Source organism: Camelus bactrianus, chromosome 2, assembly GCF_048773025.1.
Source record: "Camelus bactrianus isolate YW-2024 breed Bactrian camel chromosome 2, ASM4877302v1, whole genome shotgun sequence".
In the NCBI taxonomy this organism is placed as follows: Eukaryota; Metazoa; Chordata; class Mammalia; order Artiodactyla; family Camelidae; genus Camelus; species Camelus bactrianus.
Window position 1 is genome coordinate 12,860,837 of NC_133540.1, and position 22,345 is coordinate 12,883,181.

Sequence of the window (22,345 nt, forward strand, 5' to 3'; positions counted from 1 at the left end):
CCAACTCGGTTTTACAGTGAAAACTGCAGGAACTTCAAACCGGCCCTAGGAAACAGACTGAGAAAGCAGAGAAAAAGTGTCTCCTGCAACCCATTCCCTTGGTGCTAGATGAACGAACGTCTCTCCACTTGCTCAGTTCTGAGAGATAAGTGTGTGTGAAAGCCGTCCTTCAACTAGCTTGTTGGGAACACAAAGTTTCTTTTCAGTTGCAAACTCCATTCCATACATATATATGGGGAGGTACTAGCTCCAACTCGGTTTTACAGTGAAAAATGCAGGAACTTCATACCGGCACTAGGAAACAGACTGAGAAAGCAGAGAAAAAGTGTCTCCTGCAACCCGTTCCCTTGGTGCTAGATGAACAAACGTCTCTCCACTTGCTCAGTTCTGAGAGATAAGTGTGTGTGTAAGCCGTCCTTCACCTTGCTTGTTGGGAACACAAAGTTTCTTTTCAGTTGCAAACTCCATTCCATACATATATATGGAGAGGTACTAGCTCCAAGTCGGTTTTACAGTGAAAACTGCAGGAACTTCAAACCGGCACTAGGAAACAGACTGAGAAAGCAGAGAAAAAGTGTCTCCTGCAACCCGTTCCCTTGGTGCTAGATGAACGAACGTCTCTCCACTTGCTCAGTTCTGAGAGATAAGTGTGTGTGAAAGCCGTCCTTCACCTAGCTTGTTGGGAACACAAAGTTTCTTTTCAGGTGCAAACTCCATTCCATACATATATATGGGGAGGTACTAGCTCCAACTCCGTTTTACAGTGAAAACTGCAGGAACTTCAAACCGGCACTAGGAAAAAGACTGAGAAAGCAGAGAAAAAGTGTCTCCTGCAACCCGTTCAATTGGTGCTAGATGAACGAACGTCTCTCCACTTGCTCAGTTCTGAGAGATAAGTGTGTGTGAAAGCCGTCCTTCACCTAGCTTGTTATGAACACAAAGTTTCTTTTCAGTTGCAAACTCCATTCCATACATATATATGGGGAGGTACTAGCTCCAACTCGGTTTTACAGTGAAAACTGCAGGAACTTCATACCGGCACTAGGAAACAGACTGAGAAAGCAGAGAAAAAGTGTCTCCTGCAACCCGTTCCCTTGGTGCTAGATGAACAAACGTCTCTCCACTTGCTCAGTTCTGAGAGATAAGTGTGTGTGTAAGCCGTCCTTCACCTTGCTTGTTGGGAACACAAAGTTTCTTTTCAGTTGCAAACTCCATTCCATACATATATATGGAGAGGTACTAGCTCCAACTCGGTTTTACAGTGAAAACTGCAGGAATTTCAAACCGGCACTAGGAAACAGACTGAGAAAGCAGAGAAAAAGTGTCTCCTGCAACCCGTTCCCTTGGTTCTAGATGAACGAACGTCTCTCGACTTTCTCAGTTCTGAGAGATAAGTGTGTGTGAAAGCCGTCCTTCACCTAGCTTGTTGGGAACACAAAGTTTCTTTTCAGGTGCAAACTCCATTCCATACATATATATGGGGAGGTACTAGCTCCAACTCGGTTTTTCAGTGAAAACTGCAGGAATTTCAAACCGGCACTAGGAAACAGACTGAGAAAGCAGAGAAAAAGTGTCTCCTGCAACCCGTTCCCTTGGTTCTAGATGAACGAACGTCTCTCGACTTTCTCAGTTCTGAGAGATAAGTGTGTGTGAAAGCCGTCCTTCACCTAGCTTGTTGGGAACACAAAGTTTCTTTTCAGGTGCAAACTCCATTCCATACATATATATGGGGAGGTACTAGCTCCAACTCGGTTTTACAGTGAAAACTGCAGGAACGTCAAACCGGCACTAGGAAACAGACTGAGAAAGCAGAGAAAAAGTGTCTCCTGCAACCCGTTCCCTTGGTGCTAGAGGAACGAACGTCTCTCCACTTGCTCAGTTCTGAGAGATAAGTGTGTGTGAAAGCCGTCCTTCACCTAGCTTGTTGGGAACACAAAGTTTCCTTTCAGTTGCAAACTCCATTCCATACATATATATGGGTAGGTAATAGCCCCAACTCGGTTTTACAGTGAAAACTGCAGGAACTTCAAACCGGCCCTAGGAAACAGACTGAGAAAGCAGAGAAAAAGTGTCTCCTGCAACCCATTCCCTTGGTGCTAGATGAACGAACGTCTCTCCACTTGCTCAGTTCTGAGAGATAAGTGTGTGTGAAAGCCGTCCTTCAACTAGCTTGTTGGGAACACAAAGTTTCTTTTCAGTTGCAAACTCCATTCCATACATATATATGGGGAGGTACTAGCTCCAACTCGGTTTTACAGTGAAAACTGCAGGAACTTCATACCGGCACTAGGAAACAGACTGAGAAAGCAGAGAAAAAGTGTCTCCTGCAACCCGTTCCCTTGGTGCTAGATGAACAAACGTCTCTCCACTTGCTCAGTTCTGAGAGATAAGTGTGTGTGTAAGCCGTCCTTCACCTTGCTTGTTGGGAACACAAAGTTTCTTTTCAGTTGCAAACTCCATTCCATACATATATATGGAGGGGTACTAGCTCCAACTCGGTTTTACAGTGAAAACTGCAGGAACTTCAAACCGGCACTAGGAAACAGACTGAGAAAGCAGAGAAAAAGTGTCTCCTGCAACCCGTTCCCTTGGTGCTAGATGAACGAACGTCTCTCCACTTGCTCAGTTCTGAGAGATAAGTGTGTGTGAAAGCCGTCCTTCACATAGCTTGTTGGGAACACAAAGTTTCTTTTCAGATGCAAACTCCATTCCATACATATATATGGGGAGGTACTAGCTCCAACTCGGTTTTACAGTGAAAACTGCAGGAACTTCAAACCGGCACTAGGAAAAAGACTGAGAAAGCAGAGAAAAAGTGTCTCCTGCAACCCGTTCAATTGGTGCTAGATGAACGAACGTCTCTCCACTTGCTCAGTTCTGAGAGATAAGTGTGTGTGAAAGCCGTCCTTCAACTAGCTTGTTGGGAACACAAAGTTTCTTTTCAGTTGCAAACTCCATTCCATACATATATATGGGGAGGTACTAGCTCCAACTCGGTTTTACAGTGAAAACTGCAGGAACTTCATACCGGCACTAGGAAACAGACTGAGAAAGCAGAGAAAAAGTGTCTCCTGCAACCCGTTCCCTTGGTGCTAGATGAACAAACGTCTCTCCACTTGCTCAGTTCTGAGAGATAAGTGTGTGTGTAAGCCGTCCTTCACCTTGCTTGTTGGGAACACAAAGTTTCTTTTCAGTTGCAAACTCCATTCCATACATATATATGGAGGGGTACTAGCTCCAACTCGGTTTTACAGTGAAAACTGCAGGAACTTCAAACCGGCACTAGGAAACAGACTGAGAAAGCAGAGAAAAAGTGTCTCCTGCAACCCGTTCCCTTGGTGCTAGATGAACGAACGTCTCTCCACTTGCTCAGTTCTGAGAGATAAGTGTGTGTGAAAGCCGTCCTTCACATAGCTTGTTGGGAACACAAAGTTTCTTTTCAGATGCAAACTCCATTCCATACATATATATGGGGAGGTACTAGCTCCAACTCGGTTTTACAGTGAAAACTGCAGGAACTTCAAACCGGCACTAGGAAAAAGACTGAGAAAGCAGAGAAAAAGTGTCTCCTGCAACCCGTTCAATTGGTGCTAGATGAACGAACGTCTCTCCACTTGCTCAGTTCTGAGAGATAAGTGTGTGTGAAAGCCGTCCTTCACCTAGCTTGTTGGGAACACAAAGTTTCTTTTCAGTTGCAAACTCCATTCCATACATATATATGGGGAGGTACTAGCTCCAACTCGGTTTGACAGTGAAAACTGAAGGAACTTCATAACGGCACTAGGAAACAGACTGAGAAAGCAGAGAAAAAGTGTCTCCTGCAACCCGTTCCCTTGGTGCTAGATGAACGAACGTCTCTCCACTTGCTCAGTTCTGAGAGATAAGTGTGTGTGTAAGCCGTCCTTCACCTAGCTTGTTGGGAACACAAAGTTTCTTTTCAGTTGCAAACTCCATTCCATACATATATATGGAGAGGTACTAGCTCCAACTCGGTTTTACAGTGAAAACTGCAGGAATTTCAAACCGGCACTAGGAAACAGACTGAGAAAGCAGAGAAAAAGTGTCTCCTGCAACCCGTTCCCTTGGTTCTAGATGAACGAACGTCTCTCGACTTTCTCAGTTCTGAGAGATAAGTGTGTGTGAAAGCCGTCCTTCACCTAGCTTGTTGGGAACACAAAGTTTCTTTTCAGGTGCAAACTCCATTCCATACATATATATGGGGAGGTACTAGCTCCAACTCGGTTTTACAGTGAAAACTGCAGGAACGTCAAACCGGCACTAGGAAACAGACTGAGAAAGCAGAGAAAAAGTGTCTCCTGCAACCCGTTCCCTTGGTGCTAGAGGAACGAACGTCTCTCCACTTGCTCAGTTCTGAGAGATAAGTGTGTGTGAAAGCCGTCCTTCACCTAGCTTGTTGGGAACACAAAGTTTCCTTTCAGTTGCAAACTCCATTCCATACATATATATGGGGAGGTAATAGCCCCAACTCGGTTTTACAGTGAAAACTGCAGGAACTTCAAACCGGCCCTAGGAAACAGACTGAGAAAGCAGAGAAAATGTGTCTCCTGCAACCCATTCCCTTGGTGCTAGATGAACGAACGTCTCTCCACTTGCTCAGTTCTGAGAGATAAGTGTGTGTGAAAGCCGTCCTTCAACTAGCTTGTTGGGAACACAAAGTTTCTTTTCAGTTGCAAACTCCATTCCATACATATATATGGGGAGGTACTAGCTCCAACTCGGTTTTACAGTGAAAAATGCAGGAACTTCATACCGGCACTAGGAAACAGACTGAGAAAGCAGAGAAAAAGTGTCTCCTGCAACCCGTTCCCTTGGTGCTAGATGAACAAACGTCTCTCCACTTGCTCAGTTCTGAGAGATAAGTGTGTGTGTAAGCCGTCCTTCACCTTGCTTGTTGGGAACACAAAGTTTCTTTTCAGTTGCAAACTCCATTCCATACATATATATGGAGAGGTACTAGCTCCAAGTCGGTTTTACAGTGAAAACTGCAGGAACTTCAAACCGGCACTAGGAAACAGACTGAGAAAGCAGAGAAAAAGTGTCTCCTGCAACCCGTTCCCTTGGTGCTAGATGAACGAACGTCTCTCCACTTGCTCAGTTCTGAGAGATAAGTGTGTGTGAAAGCCGTCCTTCACCTAGCTTGTTGGGAACACAAAGTTTCTTTTCAGGTGCAAACTCCATTCCATACATATATATGGTGAGGTACTAGCTCCAACTCCGTTTTACAGTGAAAACTGCAGGAACTTCAAACCGGCACTAGGAAAAAGACTGAGAAAGCAGAGAAAAAGTGTCTCCTGCAACCCGTTCAATTGGTGCTAGATGAACGAACGTCTCTCCACTTGCTCAGTTCTGAGAGATAAGTGTGTGTGAAAGCCGTCCTTCACCTAGCTTGTTATGAACACAAAGTTTCTTTTCAGTTGCAAACTCCATTCCATACATATATATGGGGAGGTACTAGCTCCAACTCGGTTTTACAGTGAAAACTGCAGGAACTTCATACCGGCACTAGGAAACAGACTGAGAAAGCAGAGAAAAAGTGTCTCCTGCAACCCGTTCCCTTGGTGCTAGATGAACAAACGTCTCTCCACTTGCTCAGTTCTGAGAGATAAGTGTGTGTGTAAGCCGTCCTTCACCTTGCTTGTTGGGAACACAAAGTTTCTTTTCAGTTGCAAACTCCAGTCCATACATATATATGGAGAGGTACTAGCTCCAACTCGGTTTTACAGTGAAAACTGCAGGAATTTCAAACCGGCACTAGGAAACAGACTGAGAAAGCAGAGAAAAAGTGTCTCCTGCAACCCGTTCCCTTGGTTCTAGATGAACGAACGTCTCTCGACTTTCTCAGTTCTGAGAGATAAGTGTGTGTGAAAGCCGTCCTTCACCTAGCTTGTTGGGAACACAAAGTTTCTTTTCAGGTGCAAACTCCATTCCATACATATATATGGGGAGGTACTAGCTCCAACTCGGTTTTTCAGTGAAAACTGCAGGAATTTCAAACCGGCACTAGGAAACAGACTGAGAAAGCAGAGAAAAAGTGTCTCCTGCAACCCGTTCCCTTGGTTCTAGATGAACGAACGTCTCTCGACTTTCTCAGTTCTGAGAGATAAGTGTGTGTGAAAGCCGTCCTTCACCTAGCTTGTTGGGAACACAAAGTTTCTTTTCAGGTGCAAACTCCATTCCATACATATATATGGGGAGGTACTAGCTCCAACTCGGTTTTACAGTGAAAACTGCAGGAACGTCAAACCGGCACTAGGAAACAGACTGAGAAAGCAGAGAAAAAGTGTCTCCTGCAACCCGTTCCCTTGGTGCTAGAGGAACGAACGTCTCTCCACTTGCTCAGTTCTGAGAGATAAGTGTGTGTGAAAGCCGTCCTTCACCTAGCTTGTTGGGAACACAAAGTTTCCTTTCAGTTGCAAACTCCATTCCATACATATATATGGGTAGGTAATAGCCCCAACTCGGTTTTACAGTGAAAACTGCAGGAACTTCAAACCGGCCCTAGGAAACAGACTGAGAAAGCAGAGAAAAAGTGTCTCCTGCAACCCATTCCCTTGGTGCTAGATGAACGAACGTCTCTCCACTTGCTCAGTTCTGAGAGATAAGTGTGTGTGAAAGCCGTCCTTCAACTAGCTTGTTGGGAACACAAAGTTTCTTTTCAGTTGCAAACTCCATTCCATACATATATATGGGGAGGTACTAGCTCCAACTCGGTTTTACAGTGAAAACTGCAGGAACTTCATACCGGCACTAGGAAACAGACTGAGAAAGCAGAGAAAAAGTGTCTCCTGCAACCCGTTCCCTTGGTGCTAGATGAACAAACGTCTCTCCACTTGCTCAGTTCTGAGAGATAAGTGTGTGTGTAAGCCGTCCTTCACCTTGCTTGTTGGGAACACAAAGTTTCTTTTCAGTTGCAAACTCCATTCCATACATATATATGGAGAGGTACTAGCTCCAACTCGGTTTTACAGTGAAAACTGCAGGAACTTCAAACCGGCACTAGGAAACAGACTGAGAAAGCAGAGAAAAAGTGTCTCCTGCAACCCGTTCCCATGGTGCTAGATGAACGAACGTCTCTCCACTTGCTCAGTTCTGAGAGATAAGTGTGTGTGAAAGCCGTCCTTCACCTAGCTTGTTGGGAACACAAAGTTTCTTTTCAGGTGCAAACTCCATTCCATACATATATATGGGGAGGAACTAGCTCCAACTCCGTTTTACAGTGAAAACTGCAGGAACTTCAAACCGGCACTAGGAAAAAGACTGAGAAAGCAGAGAAAAAGTGTCTCCTGCAACCCGTTCAATTGGTGCTAGATGAACGAACGTCTCTCCACTTGCTCAGTTCTGAGAGATAAGTGTGTGTGAAAGCCGTCCTTCACCTAGCTTGTTATGAACACAAAGTTTCTTTTCAGTTGCAAACTCCATTCCATACATATATATGGGGAGGTACTAGCTCCAACTCGGTTTTACAGTGAAAACTGCAGGAACTTCATACCGGCACTAGGAAACAGACTGAGAAAGCAGAGAAAAAGTGTCTCCTGCAACCCGTTCCCTTGGTGCTAGATGAACAAACGTCTCTCCACTTGCTCAGTTCTGAGAGATAAGTGTGTGTGTAAGCCGTCCTTCACCTTGCTTGTTGGGAACACAAAGTTTCTTTTCAGTTGCAAACTCCATTCCATACATATATATGGAGAGGTACTAGCTCCAACTCGGTTTTACAGTGAAAACTGCAGGAATTTCAAACCGGCACTTGGAAACAGACTGAGAAAGCAGAGAAGAAGAGTCTCCTGCAACCCGTTCCCTTGGTTCTAGATGAACGAACGTCTCTCGACTTTCTCAGTTCTGAGAGATAAGTGTGTGTGAAAGCCGTCCTTCACCTAGCTTGTTGGGAACACAAAGTTTCTTTTCAGGTGCAAACTCCATTCCATACATATATATGGGGAGGTACTAGCTCCAACTCGGTTTTTCAGTGAAAACTGCAGGAACATCAAACCGGCACTAGGAAACAGACTGAGAATGCAGAGAAAAAGTGTCTCCTGCAACCCGTTTCCTTGGTGCTAGAGGAACGAACGTCTCTCCACTTGCTCAGTTCTGAGAGATAAGTGTGTGTGAAAGCCGTCCTTCACCTAGCTTGTTGGGAACACAAAGTTTCTTTTCAGTTGCAAACTCCATTCCATACATATATATGGGGAGGTACTAGCCCCAACTCGGTTTTACAGTGAAAACTGCAGGAACTTCAAACCGGCCCTAGGAAACAGACTGAGAAAGCAGAGAAAAAGTGTCTCCTGCAACCCATTCCCTTGGTGCTAGATGAACGAACGTCTCGCCACTTGCTCAGTTCTGAGAGATAAGTGTGTGTGAAAGCCGTCCTTCACCTAGCTTGTTGGGAACACAAAGTTTCTTTTCAGTTGCAAACTCCATTCCATACATATATATGGGGAGGTACTAGCTCCAACTCGGTTTTACAGTGAAAACTGCAGGAACTTCATACCGGCACTAGGAAACAGACTGAGAAAGCAGAGAAAAATTGTCTCCTGCAACCCGTTCCCTTGGTGCTAGATGAACAAACGTCTCTCCACTTGCTGAGTTCTGAGAGATAAGTGTGTGTGAAAGCCGTCCTTCACCTAGCTTGTTGGGAACACAAAGTTTCTTTTCAGTTGCAAACTCCATTCCATACATATATATGGAGAGGTACTAACTCCAACTCGGTTTTACAGTGAAAATTGCAGTAACTTCAAACCGGCACTAGGAAACAGACTGAGAAAGCAGAGAAAAAGTGTCTCCTGCAACCCGTTCCCTTGGTTCTAGATGAACGAACGTCTCTCCACTTGCTCAGTTCTGAGAGATAAGTGTGTGTGAAAGCCGTCCTTCACCTAGCTTGTTGGGAACACAAAGTTTCTTTTCAGGTGCAAACTCCATTCCATACATATATATGGGGAGGTACTAGCTCCAACTCGGTTTTACAGTGAAAACTGCAGGAACTTCAAACCGGCACTAGGAAAAAGACTGAGAAATCAGAGAAAAAGTGTCTCCTGCAACCCGTTCAATTGGTGCTAGATGAACGAACGTATATCCACTTGCTCAGTTCTGAGAGATAAGTGTGTGTGAAAGCCGTCCTTCACCTAGCCTGTTGGGAACACAAAGTTTCTTTTCAGTTGCAAACTCCATTCCATACATATATATGGGGAGGTACTAGCTCCAACTCGGTTTTACAGTGAAAACTGCAGGAACTTCATACCGGCACTAGGAAACAGACTGAGAAAGCAGAGAAAATGTGTCTCCTGCAACCCGTTCCCTTGGTGCTAGATGAACAAACGTCTCTCCACTTGCTCAGTTCTGAGAGATAAGTGTGTGTGTAAGCCGTCCCTCACCTAGCTTGTTGGGAACACAAAGTTTCTTTTCAGTTGCAAACTCCATTCCATACATATATATGGAGAGGTACTAGCTCCAACTCGGTTTTACAGTGAAAACTGCAGGAACGTCAAACCGGCACTAGGAAACAGACTGAGAAAGCAGAGAAAAAGTGTCTCCTGCAACCCGTTCCCTTGGTTCTAGATGAACGAACGTCTCTCGACTTTCTCAGTTCTGAGAGATAAGTGTGTGTGAAAGCCGTCCTTCACCTAGCTTGTTGGGAACACAAAGTTTCTTTTCAGGTGCAAACTCCATTCCTTACATATATATGGGGAGGTACTAGCTCCAACTCGGTTTTACAGTGAAAACTGCAGGAACGTCAAACCGGCACTAGGAAACAGACTGAGAAAGCAGAGAAAAAGTGTCTCCTGCAACCCGTTCCCTTGGTGCTAGAGGAACGAACGTCTCTCCACTTGCTCAGTTCTGAGAGATAAGTGTGTGTGAAAGCCGTCCTTCACCTAGCTTGTTGGGAACACAAAGTTTCTTTTCAGTTGCAAACTCCATTCCATACATATATATGGGGAGGTACTAGCCCCAACTCGGTTTTACAGTGAAAACTGCAGGAACTTCAAACCGGCCCTAGGAAACAGACTGAAAAAGCAGAGAAAAAGTGTCTCCTGCAACCCGTTCCCTTGGTGCTAGATGAACGAACGTCTCGCCACTTGCTCAGTTCTGAGAGATAAGTGTGTGTGAAAGCCGTCCTTCACCTAGCTTGTTGGGAACACAAAGTTTCTTTTCAGTTGCAAACTCCATTCCATACATATATATGGGGAGGTACTAGCTCCAACTCGGTTTTACAGTGAAAACTGCAGGAACTTCATACCGGCACTAGGAAACAGACTGAGAAAGCAGAGAAAAAGTGTCTCCTGCAACCCGTTCCCTTGGTGCTAGATGAACAAACGTCTCTCCACTTGCTCAGTTCTGAGAGATAAGTGTGTGTGTAAGCCGTCCTTCACCTTGCTTGTTGGGAACACAAAGTTTCTTTTCAGTTGCAAACTCCATTCCATACATATATATGGAGAGGTACTAGCTCCAACTCGGTTTTACAGTGAAAACTGCAGGAACTTCAAACCGGCACTAGGAAACAGACTGAGAAAGCAGAGAAAAAGTGTCTCCTGCAACCCGTTCCCTTGGTGCTAGATGAACGAACGTCTCTCCACTTGCTCAGTTCTGAGAGATAAGTGTGTGTGAAAGCCGTCCTTCACCTAGCTTGTTGGGAACACAAAGTTTCTTTTCAGGTGCAAACTCCATTCCATACATATATATGGGGAGGTACTAGCTCCAACCCTGTTTTACAGTGAAAACTGCAGGAACGTCAAACCGGCACTAGGAAACAGACTGAGAAAGCAGAGAAAAAGTGTCTCCTGCAACCCGTTTCCTTGGTGCTAGAGGAACGAACGTCTCTCCACTTGCTCAGTTCTGAGAGATAAGTGTGTGTGAAAGCTGTCCTTCACCTAGCTTGTTGGGAACACAAAGTTTCTTTTCAGTTGCAAACTCCATTCCATACATATATATGGGGAGGTACTAGCTCCAACTCGGTTTTACAGTGAAAACTGCAGGAACTTCAAACCGGGACTAGGAAACAGACTGAGAAAGCAGAGAAAAAGTGTCTCCTGCAACCCGTTCCCTTGGTGTTAGATGAAAGAACGACTCTCGACTTTCTCATTTCTGAGAGATAAGTGTGTGTGAAAGCCGTCCTTCACCTAGCTTGTTGGGAACACAATTATTCTTTTCAGTTGCAAACTCCATTCCATACATATATATGGGGAGGTACTAGCTCCAACTCGGTTTTACAGTGAAAACTGCAGGAACGTCAAAGCGGCACTAGGAAACATACTGAGAAAGCAGAGAAAAAGTGTCTCCTGCAACCCGTTCCCTTGGTGCTAGATGAACGAACGTCTCTCCACTTGCTCAGTTCTGAGAGATAAGTGTGAGTGAAAGCCGTCCTTCACCTAGCTTGTTGGGAACACAAAGTTTCTTTTCAGGTGCAAACTCCATTCCATACATATATATGGTGAGGTACTAGCTCCAACTCGGATTTACAGTGAAAACTGCAGGAACTTCAAACCGGCACTAGGAAACAGACTGAAAAAGCAGAGAAAAAGTGTCTCCTGCAACCCGTTCCCTTGGTGCTAGAGGAACGAACGTCTCTCCACGTGCTAAGTTCTGAGAGATAAGTGTGCGTGAAAGCCGTCTTTCACCTAGCTTGTTGGGAACACAAAGTTTCTTTTCAGTTGCAAACTCCATTCCATACATATATATGGGGAGGTACTAGCCCCAACTCGGTTTTACAGTGAAAACTGCAGGAACTTCAAACCGGCCCTAGGAAACAGACTGAGAAAGCAGAGAAAAAGTGTCTCCTGCATCCCATTCCCTTGGTGCTAGATGAACGAACGTCTCGCCACTTGCTCAGTTCTGAGAGATAAGTGTGTGTGAAAGCCGTCCTTCACCTAGCTTGTTGGGAACACAAAGTTTCTTTTCAGTTGCAAACTCCATTCCATACATATATATGGGGAGGTACTAGCTCCAACTCGGTTTTACAGTGAAAACTGCAGGAACTTCATACCGGCACTAGGAAACAGACTGAGAAAGCAGAGAAAAAGTGTCTCCTGCAACCCGTTCCCTTGGTGCTAGATGAACGAACGTCTCTCCACTTGCTCAGTTCTGAGAGATAAGTGTGTGTGAAAGCCGTCCTTCACCTAGCTTGTTGGGAACACAATTTTTCTTTTCAGTTGCAAACTCCATTCCATACATATATATGGGGAGGTACTAGCTCCAAATCGGTTTTACAGTGAAAACTGCAGGAACTTCAAACCGGCACTAGGAAACAGACTGAGAAAGCAGAGAAAAAGTGTCTCCTGCAACACGTTCCCTTGGTGCTAGATGAACGAACGTCTCTCGACTTGCTCAGTTCTGAGAGATAAGTGTGTGTGAAAGCCGTCCTTCACCTAGCTTGTTGGGAACACAAAGTTTCTTTTCAGTTGCAAACTCCATTCCATACATATATATGGGGAGGTACTAGCACCAACTCGGTTTTACAGTGTAAACTGCAGGAACTTCAAACCGGCACTAGGAAACAGACTGAGAAAGCAGAGAAAAAGTGTCTCCTGCAACGCGTTCCCTTGGTGCTAGATGAACGAACGTCTCTCCACTTGCTCAGTTCTGAGAGATAAGTGTGTGTGAAAGCTGTCCTTCTCCTAGCTTTTTGGGAACACAAAGTTTCTTTTCAGTTGCAAACTCCATTCCATACATATATATGGGGAGGTACTAGCCCCAACTCGGTTTTACAGTGAAAACTGCAGGAACTTCAAACCGGCACTAGGAAAAAATCTGAGAAAGCAGAGAAAAAATGTCTCCTGCAACCCGTACCCTTGGTGCTAGATGAACGAACGACTCCCGAATTTCTCAGTTCTGAGAGATAAGTGTGTGTGAAAGCCGTCCTTCACCTAGCTTGTTGGGAACACAAAGTTTCTTTTCAGTTGCAAACTCCATTCCATACATATATATGGGGAGGTACTAGCCCCAACTCGGTTTTACAGTGAAAACTGCAGGAACTTCAAACCGGCACTAGGAAACAGACTGAGAAAGCAGAGAATAAATGTCTCCTGCAACCCGTTCCCTTGGTGCTAGATGAACGAACGTCTCTCGACTTGCTCAGTTCTGAGAGATAAGTGTGTGTGAAAGCCGTCCTTCACCTAGCTTGTTGGGAACACAAAGTTTCTTTTCAGTTTCAAACTCCATTCCATACATATATATGGGGAGGTACAAGCCCCAACTCGGTTTTACAGTGAAAACTGCAGGAACTTCAAACCGGCACTAGGAAACAGACTGAGAAAGCAGAGAAAAAGTGTCTCCTGCAACCCGTTCCCTTGGTGCTAGATGAACGAACGTCTCTCCACTTGCTCAGTTCTGAGAGATAAGTGTGTGTGAAAGCTGTCCTTCACCTAGCTTGTTGGGAACACAAAGTTTCTTTTCAGTTGCAAACTCCATTCCATACATATATATGGGGAGGTACTAGCCCCAACTCGGTTTTACAGTGAAAACTGCAGGAACTTCAAACCGGCACTAGGAAAAAGTCTGAGAAAGCAGAGAAAAAATATCTCCTGCAACCCGTTCCCTTCGTGCTAGATGAACGAACGACTCCCGAATTTCTCAGTTCTGAGAGATAAGTGTGTGTGAAAGCCGTCCTTCACCTAGCTTGTTGGGAACACAAAGTTTCTTTTCAGTTGCAAACTCCATTCCAACATATATATGGGGAGGTACTAGCCCCAACTCGGTTTTACAGTGAAAACTGCAGGAACTTCAAACCGGCACTAGGAAACAGACTGAGAAAGCAGAGAAAAAATGTCTCCTGCAACCCGTTCCCTTGGTGCTAGATGAACGAACGTCTCTCGACTTGCTCAGTTCTGAGAGATAAGTGTGTGTGAAAGCCGTCCTTCACCTAGCTTGTTGGGAACACAAAGTTTCTTTTCAGTTGCAAACTCCATTCCATACATATATATGGGGAGGTACTAGCCCCAACTCGGTTTTACAGTGAAAACTGCAGGAACTTCAAACCGGCACTAGGAAACAGACTGAGAAAGCAGAGAAAAAGTGTCTCCTGCAACCCGTTCCCTTGGTGCTAGATGAACGAACGTCTCTCCATTTGCTCAGTTCTGAGAGATAAGTGTGTGTGAAAGCCGTCCTTCACCTAGCTTGTTGGGAACACAAAGTTTCTTTTCAGTTGCAAACTCCATTCCATACATATATATGGGGAGGTACTAGCCCCAACTCGGTTTTACAGTGAAAACTGCAGGAACTTCAAACCGGCACTAGGAAACAGACTGAGAAAGCAGAGAAAAAGTGTCTCCTGCAACGCGTTCCCTTGGTGCTAGATGAACGAACGTCTCTCCACTTGCTCAGTTCTGAGAGATAAATGTGTGTGAAAGACGTCCTTCACCTAGCTTGTTGGGAACACAAAGTTTCTTTTCAGTTGCAAACTCCATTCCATACATATATATGGGGAAGTACTAGCTCCAACTCGGTTTTACAGTAAAAACTGCAGGAACTTCAAACCGGCACTAAGAAACAGACTGAGAAAGCAGAGAAAATGTGTCTCCTGCAACCCGTTCCCTTGGTGCTAGAGGAACGAACGTCTCTCCACTTGCTCAGTTCTCAGAGATAAGTGTCTGTGAAAGCCGTCCTTCACCTAGCTTGTTGGGAACACAAAGTTTCTTTTCAGTTGCAAACTCCATTCCATACATATACATGGGGAGGTACTAGCCCCAACTCGGTTTTACAGTGAAAACTGCAGGAACTTCAAACCGGCACTAGGAAACAGACTGAGAAAGCAGAGAAAAAGTGTCTCCTGCAACCCGTTCCCTTGGTGCTAGATGAACGAACGTCTCTCCACTTGCTCAGTTCTGAGAGATAAGTGTGTGTGAAAGCCGTCCTTCACCTATCTTGTTGGGAACACAAAGTTTCTTTTCAGTTGCAAACTCCATTCCATACATATATATGGGGAGGTACTAGCCCCAACTCGGTTTTACAGTGAAAACTGCAGGAACTTCAAACCGGCACTAAGAAACAGACTGAGAAAGCATAGAAAATGTGTCTCCTGCAACCCGTTCCCTTGGTGCTAGAGGAACGAACGTCTCTCCACTTGCTCAGTTCTCAGAGATAAGTGTGTGTGAAAGCCGTCCTTCACCTAGCTTGTTGGGAACACAAAGTTTCTTTTCAGTTGCAAACTCCATTCCATACATATATATGGGGAGGTACTAGCCCCAAATCGGTTTTACAGTGAAAACCGCAGGAACTTCAAACCGGCACTAGGAAACATACTGAGAAAGCAGAGAAAAAGTGTGTCCTGCAACCCGTTCCCTTGGTGCTAGATGAACGAACGTCTCTCCACTTGCTCAGTTCTGAGAGATAAGTGTGTGTGAGAGCCGTCCTTCACATAGCTTGTTGGGAACACAAAGTTTCTTTTCAGTTGCAAACTACATTCCATACATATATATGGGGAGGTACTAGCCCCAACTCGGTTTTACAGTGAAAACTGAAGGAACTTCAAACCGGCACTAGGAAACAGACTGAGAAAGCAGAGAAAAAATGTCTCCTGCAACCCGTTCCCTTGGTGCTAGATGAACGAACGTCTCTCCACTTGCTCAGTTCTGAGAGATAAGTGTGTGTGAAAGCCGTCCTTCACCTAGCTTGTTGGGAACACAAAGTTTCTTTTCAGTTGCAAGCTCCATTCCATACATATATATGGAGAGGTACTAGCTCCAACTCGGTTTTACATTGAAAACTGCAGGAACTTCAAACCGGCACTAGGAAACAGACTGAGAAAACAGAGAAAAAGTGTCTCCTGCAACCCGTTCCCTTGGTGCTAGATGAACGAACGTCTCTCCACTTGCTCAGTTCTCAGAGATAAGTGTGTGTGAAAGCCGTCCTTCACCTAGCTTGTTGGGAACACAAAGTTTCTTTTCAGTTGCAAACTCCATTCCATACATATATATGGGGAGGTACTAGCCCCAACTCGGTTTTACAGTGAAAACTGCAGGAACTTCAAACAGGCACTAAGAAACAGACTGAGAAAGCAGAGAAAATGTGTCTCCTGCAACCCGTTCCCTTGGTGCTAGAGGAACGAACGTCTCTCCACTTGCTCAGTTCTGAGAGATAAGTGTGTGTGAAAGCCGTCCTTCACCTAGCTTGTTGGGAACACAAAGTTTCTTTTCAGTTGCAAACTCCATTCCATACATATATATGGGGAGGTACTAGCCTCAACTCGGTTTTACAGTGAAAACTGCAGGAACTTCAAACCGGCACTAGGAAAAAGTCTGAGAAAGCAGAGAAAAAATGTCTCCTGCAACCCGTTCCCTTGGTGCTAGATGAACGAACGACTCTCGACTTTCTCAGTTCTGAGAGATAAGTGTGTGTGAGAGCCGTCCTTCAACTAGCTTGTTGGGAACACAAAGTTTCTTTTCAGTTGCAAACTGAATTCCATACATATATATGGGTAGGTACTAGCCCCATCTCGGTTTTACAGTGAAAACTGCAGGAACTTCAAACCGGCACTAGGAAACAGACTGAGAAAGCAGAGAAAAAGTGTCTCCTGCAACCCGTTCCCTTGGTGCTAGATGAACGAATGTCTCTCCACTTGCTCAGTTCTGAGAGATAAGTGTGTGTGAAAGCCGTCCTTCACCTAGCTTGTTGGGAACACAAAGTTTCTTTTCAGTTGCAAACTCCATTCCATACATATATATGGGGAGGTACTAGCCCCAACTCGGTTTTACAGTGAAAACTGCAGGAACTTCAAACCGGCACTAGGAAACAGACTGAGAAAGCAGAGAAATAATGTCTCCTGCAACCCGTTCCCTTGGTGTTAGATGAACGAATGTCTCTCCACTTGCTCAGTTCTGAGAGATAAGTGTGTGTGAAAGCCGTCCTTCATCTAGCTTGTTGGGAACACAAAGTTTCTTTTCAGTTGCAAGCTCCATTCCATACATATATATGGGGAAGTACTAGCCCCAACTCGGTTTTACAGTGAAAACTGAAGGAACTTCAAACCGGCACTAAGAAACAGACTGAGAAAGCAGAGAAAAAGTGTCTCCTGCAACCCGTTCCCTTGGTGCTAGATGAACGAACGTCTCTCGACTTGCTCAGTTCTCGGAGATAAGTGTGTGTGAAAGCCGTCCTTCACCTAGCTTGTTGGGAATACAAATTTTCTTTTCAGTTGCAAACTCCATTCCATACATATATATGGGTAGGTACTAGCTCCAACACGGTTTTACAGTGAAAACTGCAGGAACTTCAAACCGGCACTAGGAAACAGACTGAGAATGCAGAGAAAAGTGTCTCCTGCAAACCGTTCCCTTGGTGCTAGATGAACGAACGTCTCTCCACTTGCTCAGTTCTGAGAGATAAGTGTGTGTGAAAGCCGTCCTTCACCTAGCTTGTTGGGAACACAAAGTTTCTTTTCAGTTGCAAACTCCATTCCATACATATATATGGGGAGGTACTAGCCCCAACTCGGTTTTACAGTGAAAACTGCAGGAACTTCAAACCGGCACTAGGAAACAGACTGAGAAAGCAGAGAAAATGTGTCTCCTGCAACCCGTTCCCTTGGTGTTAGATGAAAGAACGACTCTCGACTTTCTCAGTTCTGAGAGATAAGTGTGTGTGAAAGCCGTCCTTCACCTAGCTTGTTGGGAACACAAAGCTTCTTTTCAGTTGCAAACTCCATTCCATACATATATATGGGGAGGTACTAGCTCCAACTCGGTTTTACAGTGAAAACTGCAGGAACGTCAAACTGGCACTAGGAAACAGACTGAGAAAGCAGAGAAAAAGTGTGTCCTGCAACCCGTTCCCTTGGTGCTAGATGAACGAACGTCTCTCCACTTGCTCAGTTCTGAGAGATATGTGTGTGTGAAAGCCGTCCTTCACCTAGCTTGTTGGGAACACAAAGTTTCTTTTCAGTTGCAAACTCCATTCCATACATATATATGGGGAGGTACTAGCCGCAACTCGGTTTTACAGTGAAAACTGCAGGAACTTCAAACCGGCACTAGGAAACAGACTGAGAAAGCAGAGAAAAAGTGTCTCCTGCAACCCGTTCCCTTGGTGCTAGATGAACGAACGTCTCTCCACTTGCTCAGTTCTGAGAGATAAGTGTGTGTGAAAGCCGTCCTTCACCTAGCTTGTTGGGAACACAAAGTTTCTTTTCAGTTCCAAACTCCATTCCATACATATATATGGGGAGGTACTAGCTCCAACTCGGTTTTACAGTGAAAACTGCATTAACTTCAAACCGGCACTAGGAAACAGACTGAGAAAGCAGAGAAAAAGTGTCTCCTGCAACCCGTTCCCTTGGTGCTAGATGAACGAACGTCTCTCCACTTGCTCAGTTCTGAGAGATAAGTGTGTGTGAAAGCCGTCCTTCACCTAGCTTGTTGGGAACACAAAGTTTCTTTTCAGTTGCCAACTCCATTCCATACATATATATGGGGAGGTACTAGCTCCAACTCGGTTTTACAGTGAAAACTGCAGGAACTTCAAACCGGCACTAGGAAACAGACTGAGAAAGCAGAGAAAAAGTGTCTCCTGCAACCCGTTCCCTTGGTGCTAGATGAACGAACGTCTCTCGACTTTCTCAGTTCTGAGAGATAAGTGTGTGTGAAAGCCGTCCTTCACCTAGCTTGTTGGGAACACAAAGTTTCTTTTCAGTTGCAAGCTCCATTCCATACATATATATGGGGAAGTACTAGCTCCAACTCGGTTTTATAGTAAAAACTGCAGGAACTTCAAACCGGCACTAAGAAACAGACTGAGAAAGCAGAGAAAAAGTGTCTCCTGCAACCCGTTCCCTTGGTGTTAGATGAACGAATGTCTCTCCACTTGCTCAGTTCTGAGAGATAAGTGTGTGTGAAAGCCGTCCTTCACCTAGCTTGTTGGGAACACAAAGTTTCTTTTCAGTTGCAAGCTCCATTCCATACATATATATGGGGAAGTACTAGCCCCAACTCGGTTTTACAGTGAAAACTGAAGGAACTTCAAACCGGCACTAAGAAACAGACTGAGAAAGCAGAGAAAAAGTGTCTCCTGCAACCCGTTCCCTTGGTGCTAGATGAACGAACGTCTCTCGACTTGCTCAGTTCTCGGAGATAAGTGTGTGTGAAAGCCGTCCTTCACCTATCTTGTTGGGAACACAAAGTTTCTTTTCAGTTGCAAACTCCATTCCATACATATATATGGGGAGGTACTAGCCCCAACTCGGTTTTACAGTGAAAACTGCAGGAACTTCAAACCGGCACTAAGAAACAGACTGAGAAAGCATAGAAAATGTGTCTCCTGCAACCCGTTCCCTTGGTGCTAGAGGAACGAACGTCTCTCCACTTGCTCAGTTCTCAGAGATAAGTGTGTGTGAAAGCCGTCCTTCACCTAGCTTGTTGGGAACACAAAGTTTCTTTTCAGTTGCAAACTCCATTCCATACATATATATGGGGAGGTACTAGCCCCAACTCGGTTTTACAGTGAAAACCGCAGGAACTTCAAACCGGCACTAGGAAACAGACTGAGAAAGCAGAGAAAAAGTGTGTCCTGCAACCCGTTCCCTTGGTGCTAGATGAACGAACGTCTCTCCACTTGCTCAGTTCTGAGAGATAAGTGTGTGTGAGAGCCGTCCTTCACATAGCTTGTTGGGAACACAAAGTTTCTTTTCAGTTGCAAACTACATTCCATACATATATATGGGGAGGTACTAGCCCCAACTCGCTTTTACAGTGAAAACTGAAGGAACTTCAAACCGGCACTAGGAAACAGACTGAGAAAGCAGAGAAATAATGTCTCCTGCAACCCGTTCCCTTGGTGCTAGATGAACGAACGTCTCTCCACTTGCTCAGTTCTGAGAGATAAGTGTGTGTGAAAGCCGTCCTTCACCTAGCTTGTTGGGAACACAAAGTTTCTTTTCAGTTGCAAGCTCCATTCCATACATATATATGGAGAGGTACTAGCCCCATCTCGGTTTTACAGTGAAAACTGCAGGAACTTCAAACCGGCACTAGGAAACAGACTGAGAAAGCAGAGAAAAAGTGTCTCCTGCAACCCGTTCCCTTGGTGCTAGATGAACGAATGTCTCTCCACTTGCTCAGTTCTGAGAGATAAGTGTGTGTGAAAGCCGTCCTTCACCTAGCTTGTTGGGAACACAAAGTTTCTTTTCAGTTGCAAACTCCATTCCATACATATATATGGGGAGGTACTAGCCCCAACTCGGTTTTACAGTGAAAACTGCAGGAACTTCAAACCGGCACTAAGAAACAGACTGAGAAAGCAGAGAAAAAGTGTCTCCTGCAACCCGTTCCCTTGGTGTTAGATGAACGAATGTCTCTCCACTTGCTCAGTTCTGAGAGATAAGTGTGTGTGAAAGCCGTCCTTCACCTAGCTTGTTGGGAACACAAAGTTTCTTTTCAGTTGCAAGCTCCATTCCATACATATATATGGGGAAGTACTAGCCCCAACTCGGTTTTACAGTGAAAACTGAAGGAACTTCAAACCGGCACTAAGAAACAGACTGAGAAAGCAGAGAAAAGTGTCTCCTGCAACCCGTTCCCTTGGTGCTAGATGAACGAACGTCTCTCGACTTGCTCAGTTCTCGGAGATAAGTGTGTGTGAAAGCCGTCCTTCACCTAGCTTGTTGGGAATACAAATTTTCTTTTCAGTTGCAAACTCCATTCCATACATATATATGGGTAGGTACTAGCTCCAACACGGTTTTACAGTGAAAACTGAAGGAACTTCAAACCGGCACTAGGAAACAGACTGAGAAAGCAGAGAAAAAATGTCTCCTGCAACCCGTTCCCTTGGTGCTAGATGAACGAACGTCTCTCCACTTGCTCAGTTCTGAGAGATAAGTGTGTGTGAAAGCCGTCCTTCACCTAGCTTGTTGGGAACACAAAGTTTCTTTTCAGTTGCAAGCTCCATTCCATACATATATATGGAGAGGTACTAGCTCCAACTCGGTTTTACATTGAAAACTGCAGGAACTTCAAACCGGCACTAGGAAACAGACTGAGAAAACAGAGAAAAAGTGTCTCCTGCAACCCGTTCCCTTGGTGCTAGATGAACGAACGTCTCTCCACTTGCTCAGTTCTCAGAGATAAGTGTGTGTGAAAGCCGTCCTTCACCTAGCTTGTTGGGAACACAAAGTTTCTTTTCAGTTGCAAACTCCATTCCATACATATATATGGGGAGGTACTAGCCCCAACTCGGTTTTACAGTGAAAACTGCAGGAACTTCAAACAGGCACTAAGAAACAGACTGAGAAAGCAGAGAAAATGTGTCTCCTGCAACCCGTTCCCTTGGTGCTAGAGGAACGAACGTCTCTCCACTTGCTCAGTTCTGAGAGATAAGTGTGTGTGAAAGCCGTCCTTCACCTAGCTTGTTGGGAACACAAAGTTTCTTTTCAGTTGCAAACTCCATTCCATACATATATATGGGGAGGTACTAGCCTCAACTCGGTTTTACAGTGAAAACTGCAGGAACTTCAAACCGGCACTAGGAAAAAGTCTGAGAAAGCAGAGAAAAAATGTCTCCTGCAACCCGTTCCCTTGGTGCTAGATGAACGAACGACTCTCGACTTTCTCAGTTCTGAGAGATAAGTGTGTGTGAGAGCCGTCCTTCAACTAGCTTGTTGGGAACACAAAGTTTCTTTTCAGTTGCAAACTGAATTCCATACATATATATGGGTAGGTACTAGCCCCATCTCGGTTTTACAGTGAAAACTGCAGGAACTTCAAACCGGCACTAGGAAACAGACTGAGAAAGCAGAGAAAAAGTGTCTCCTGCAACCCGTTCCCTTGGTGCTAGATGAACGAATGTCTCTCCACTTGCTCAGTTCTGAGAGATAAGTGTGTGTGAAAGCCGTCCTTCACCTAGCTTGTTGGGAACACAAAGTTTCTTTTCAGTTGCAAACTCCATTCCATACATATATATGGGGAGGTACTAGCCCCAACTCGGTTTTACAGTGAAAACTGCAGGAACTTCAAACCGGCACTAGGAAACAGACTGAGAAAGCAGAGAAATAATGTCTCCTGCAACCCGTTCCCTTGGTGTTAGATGAACGAATGTCTCTCCACTTGCTCAGTTCTGAGAGATAAGTGTGTGTGAAAGCCGTCCTTCATCTAGCTTGTTGGGAACACAAAGTTTCTTTTCAGTTGCAAGCTCCATTCCATACATATATATGGGGAAGTACTAGCCCCAACTCGGTTTTACAGTGAAAACTGAAGGAACTTCAAACCGGCACTAAGAAACAGACTGAGAAAGCAGAGAAAAAGTGTCTCCTGCAACCCGTTCCCTTGGTGCTAGATGAACGAACGTCTCTCGACTTGCTCAGTTCTCGGAGATAAGTGTGTGTGAAAGCCGTCCTTCACCTAGCTTGTTGGGA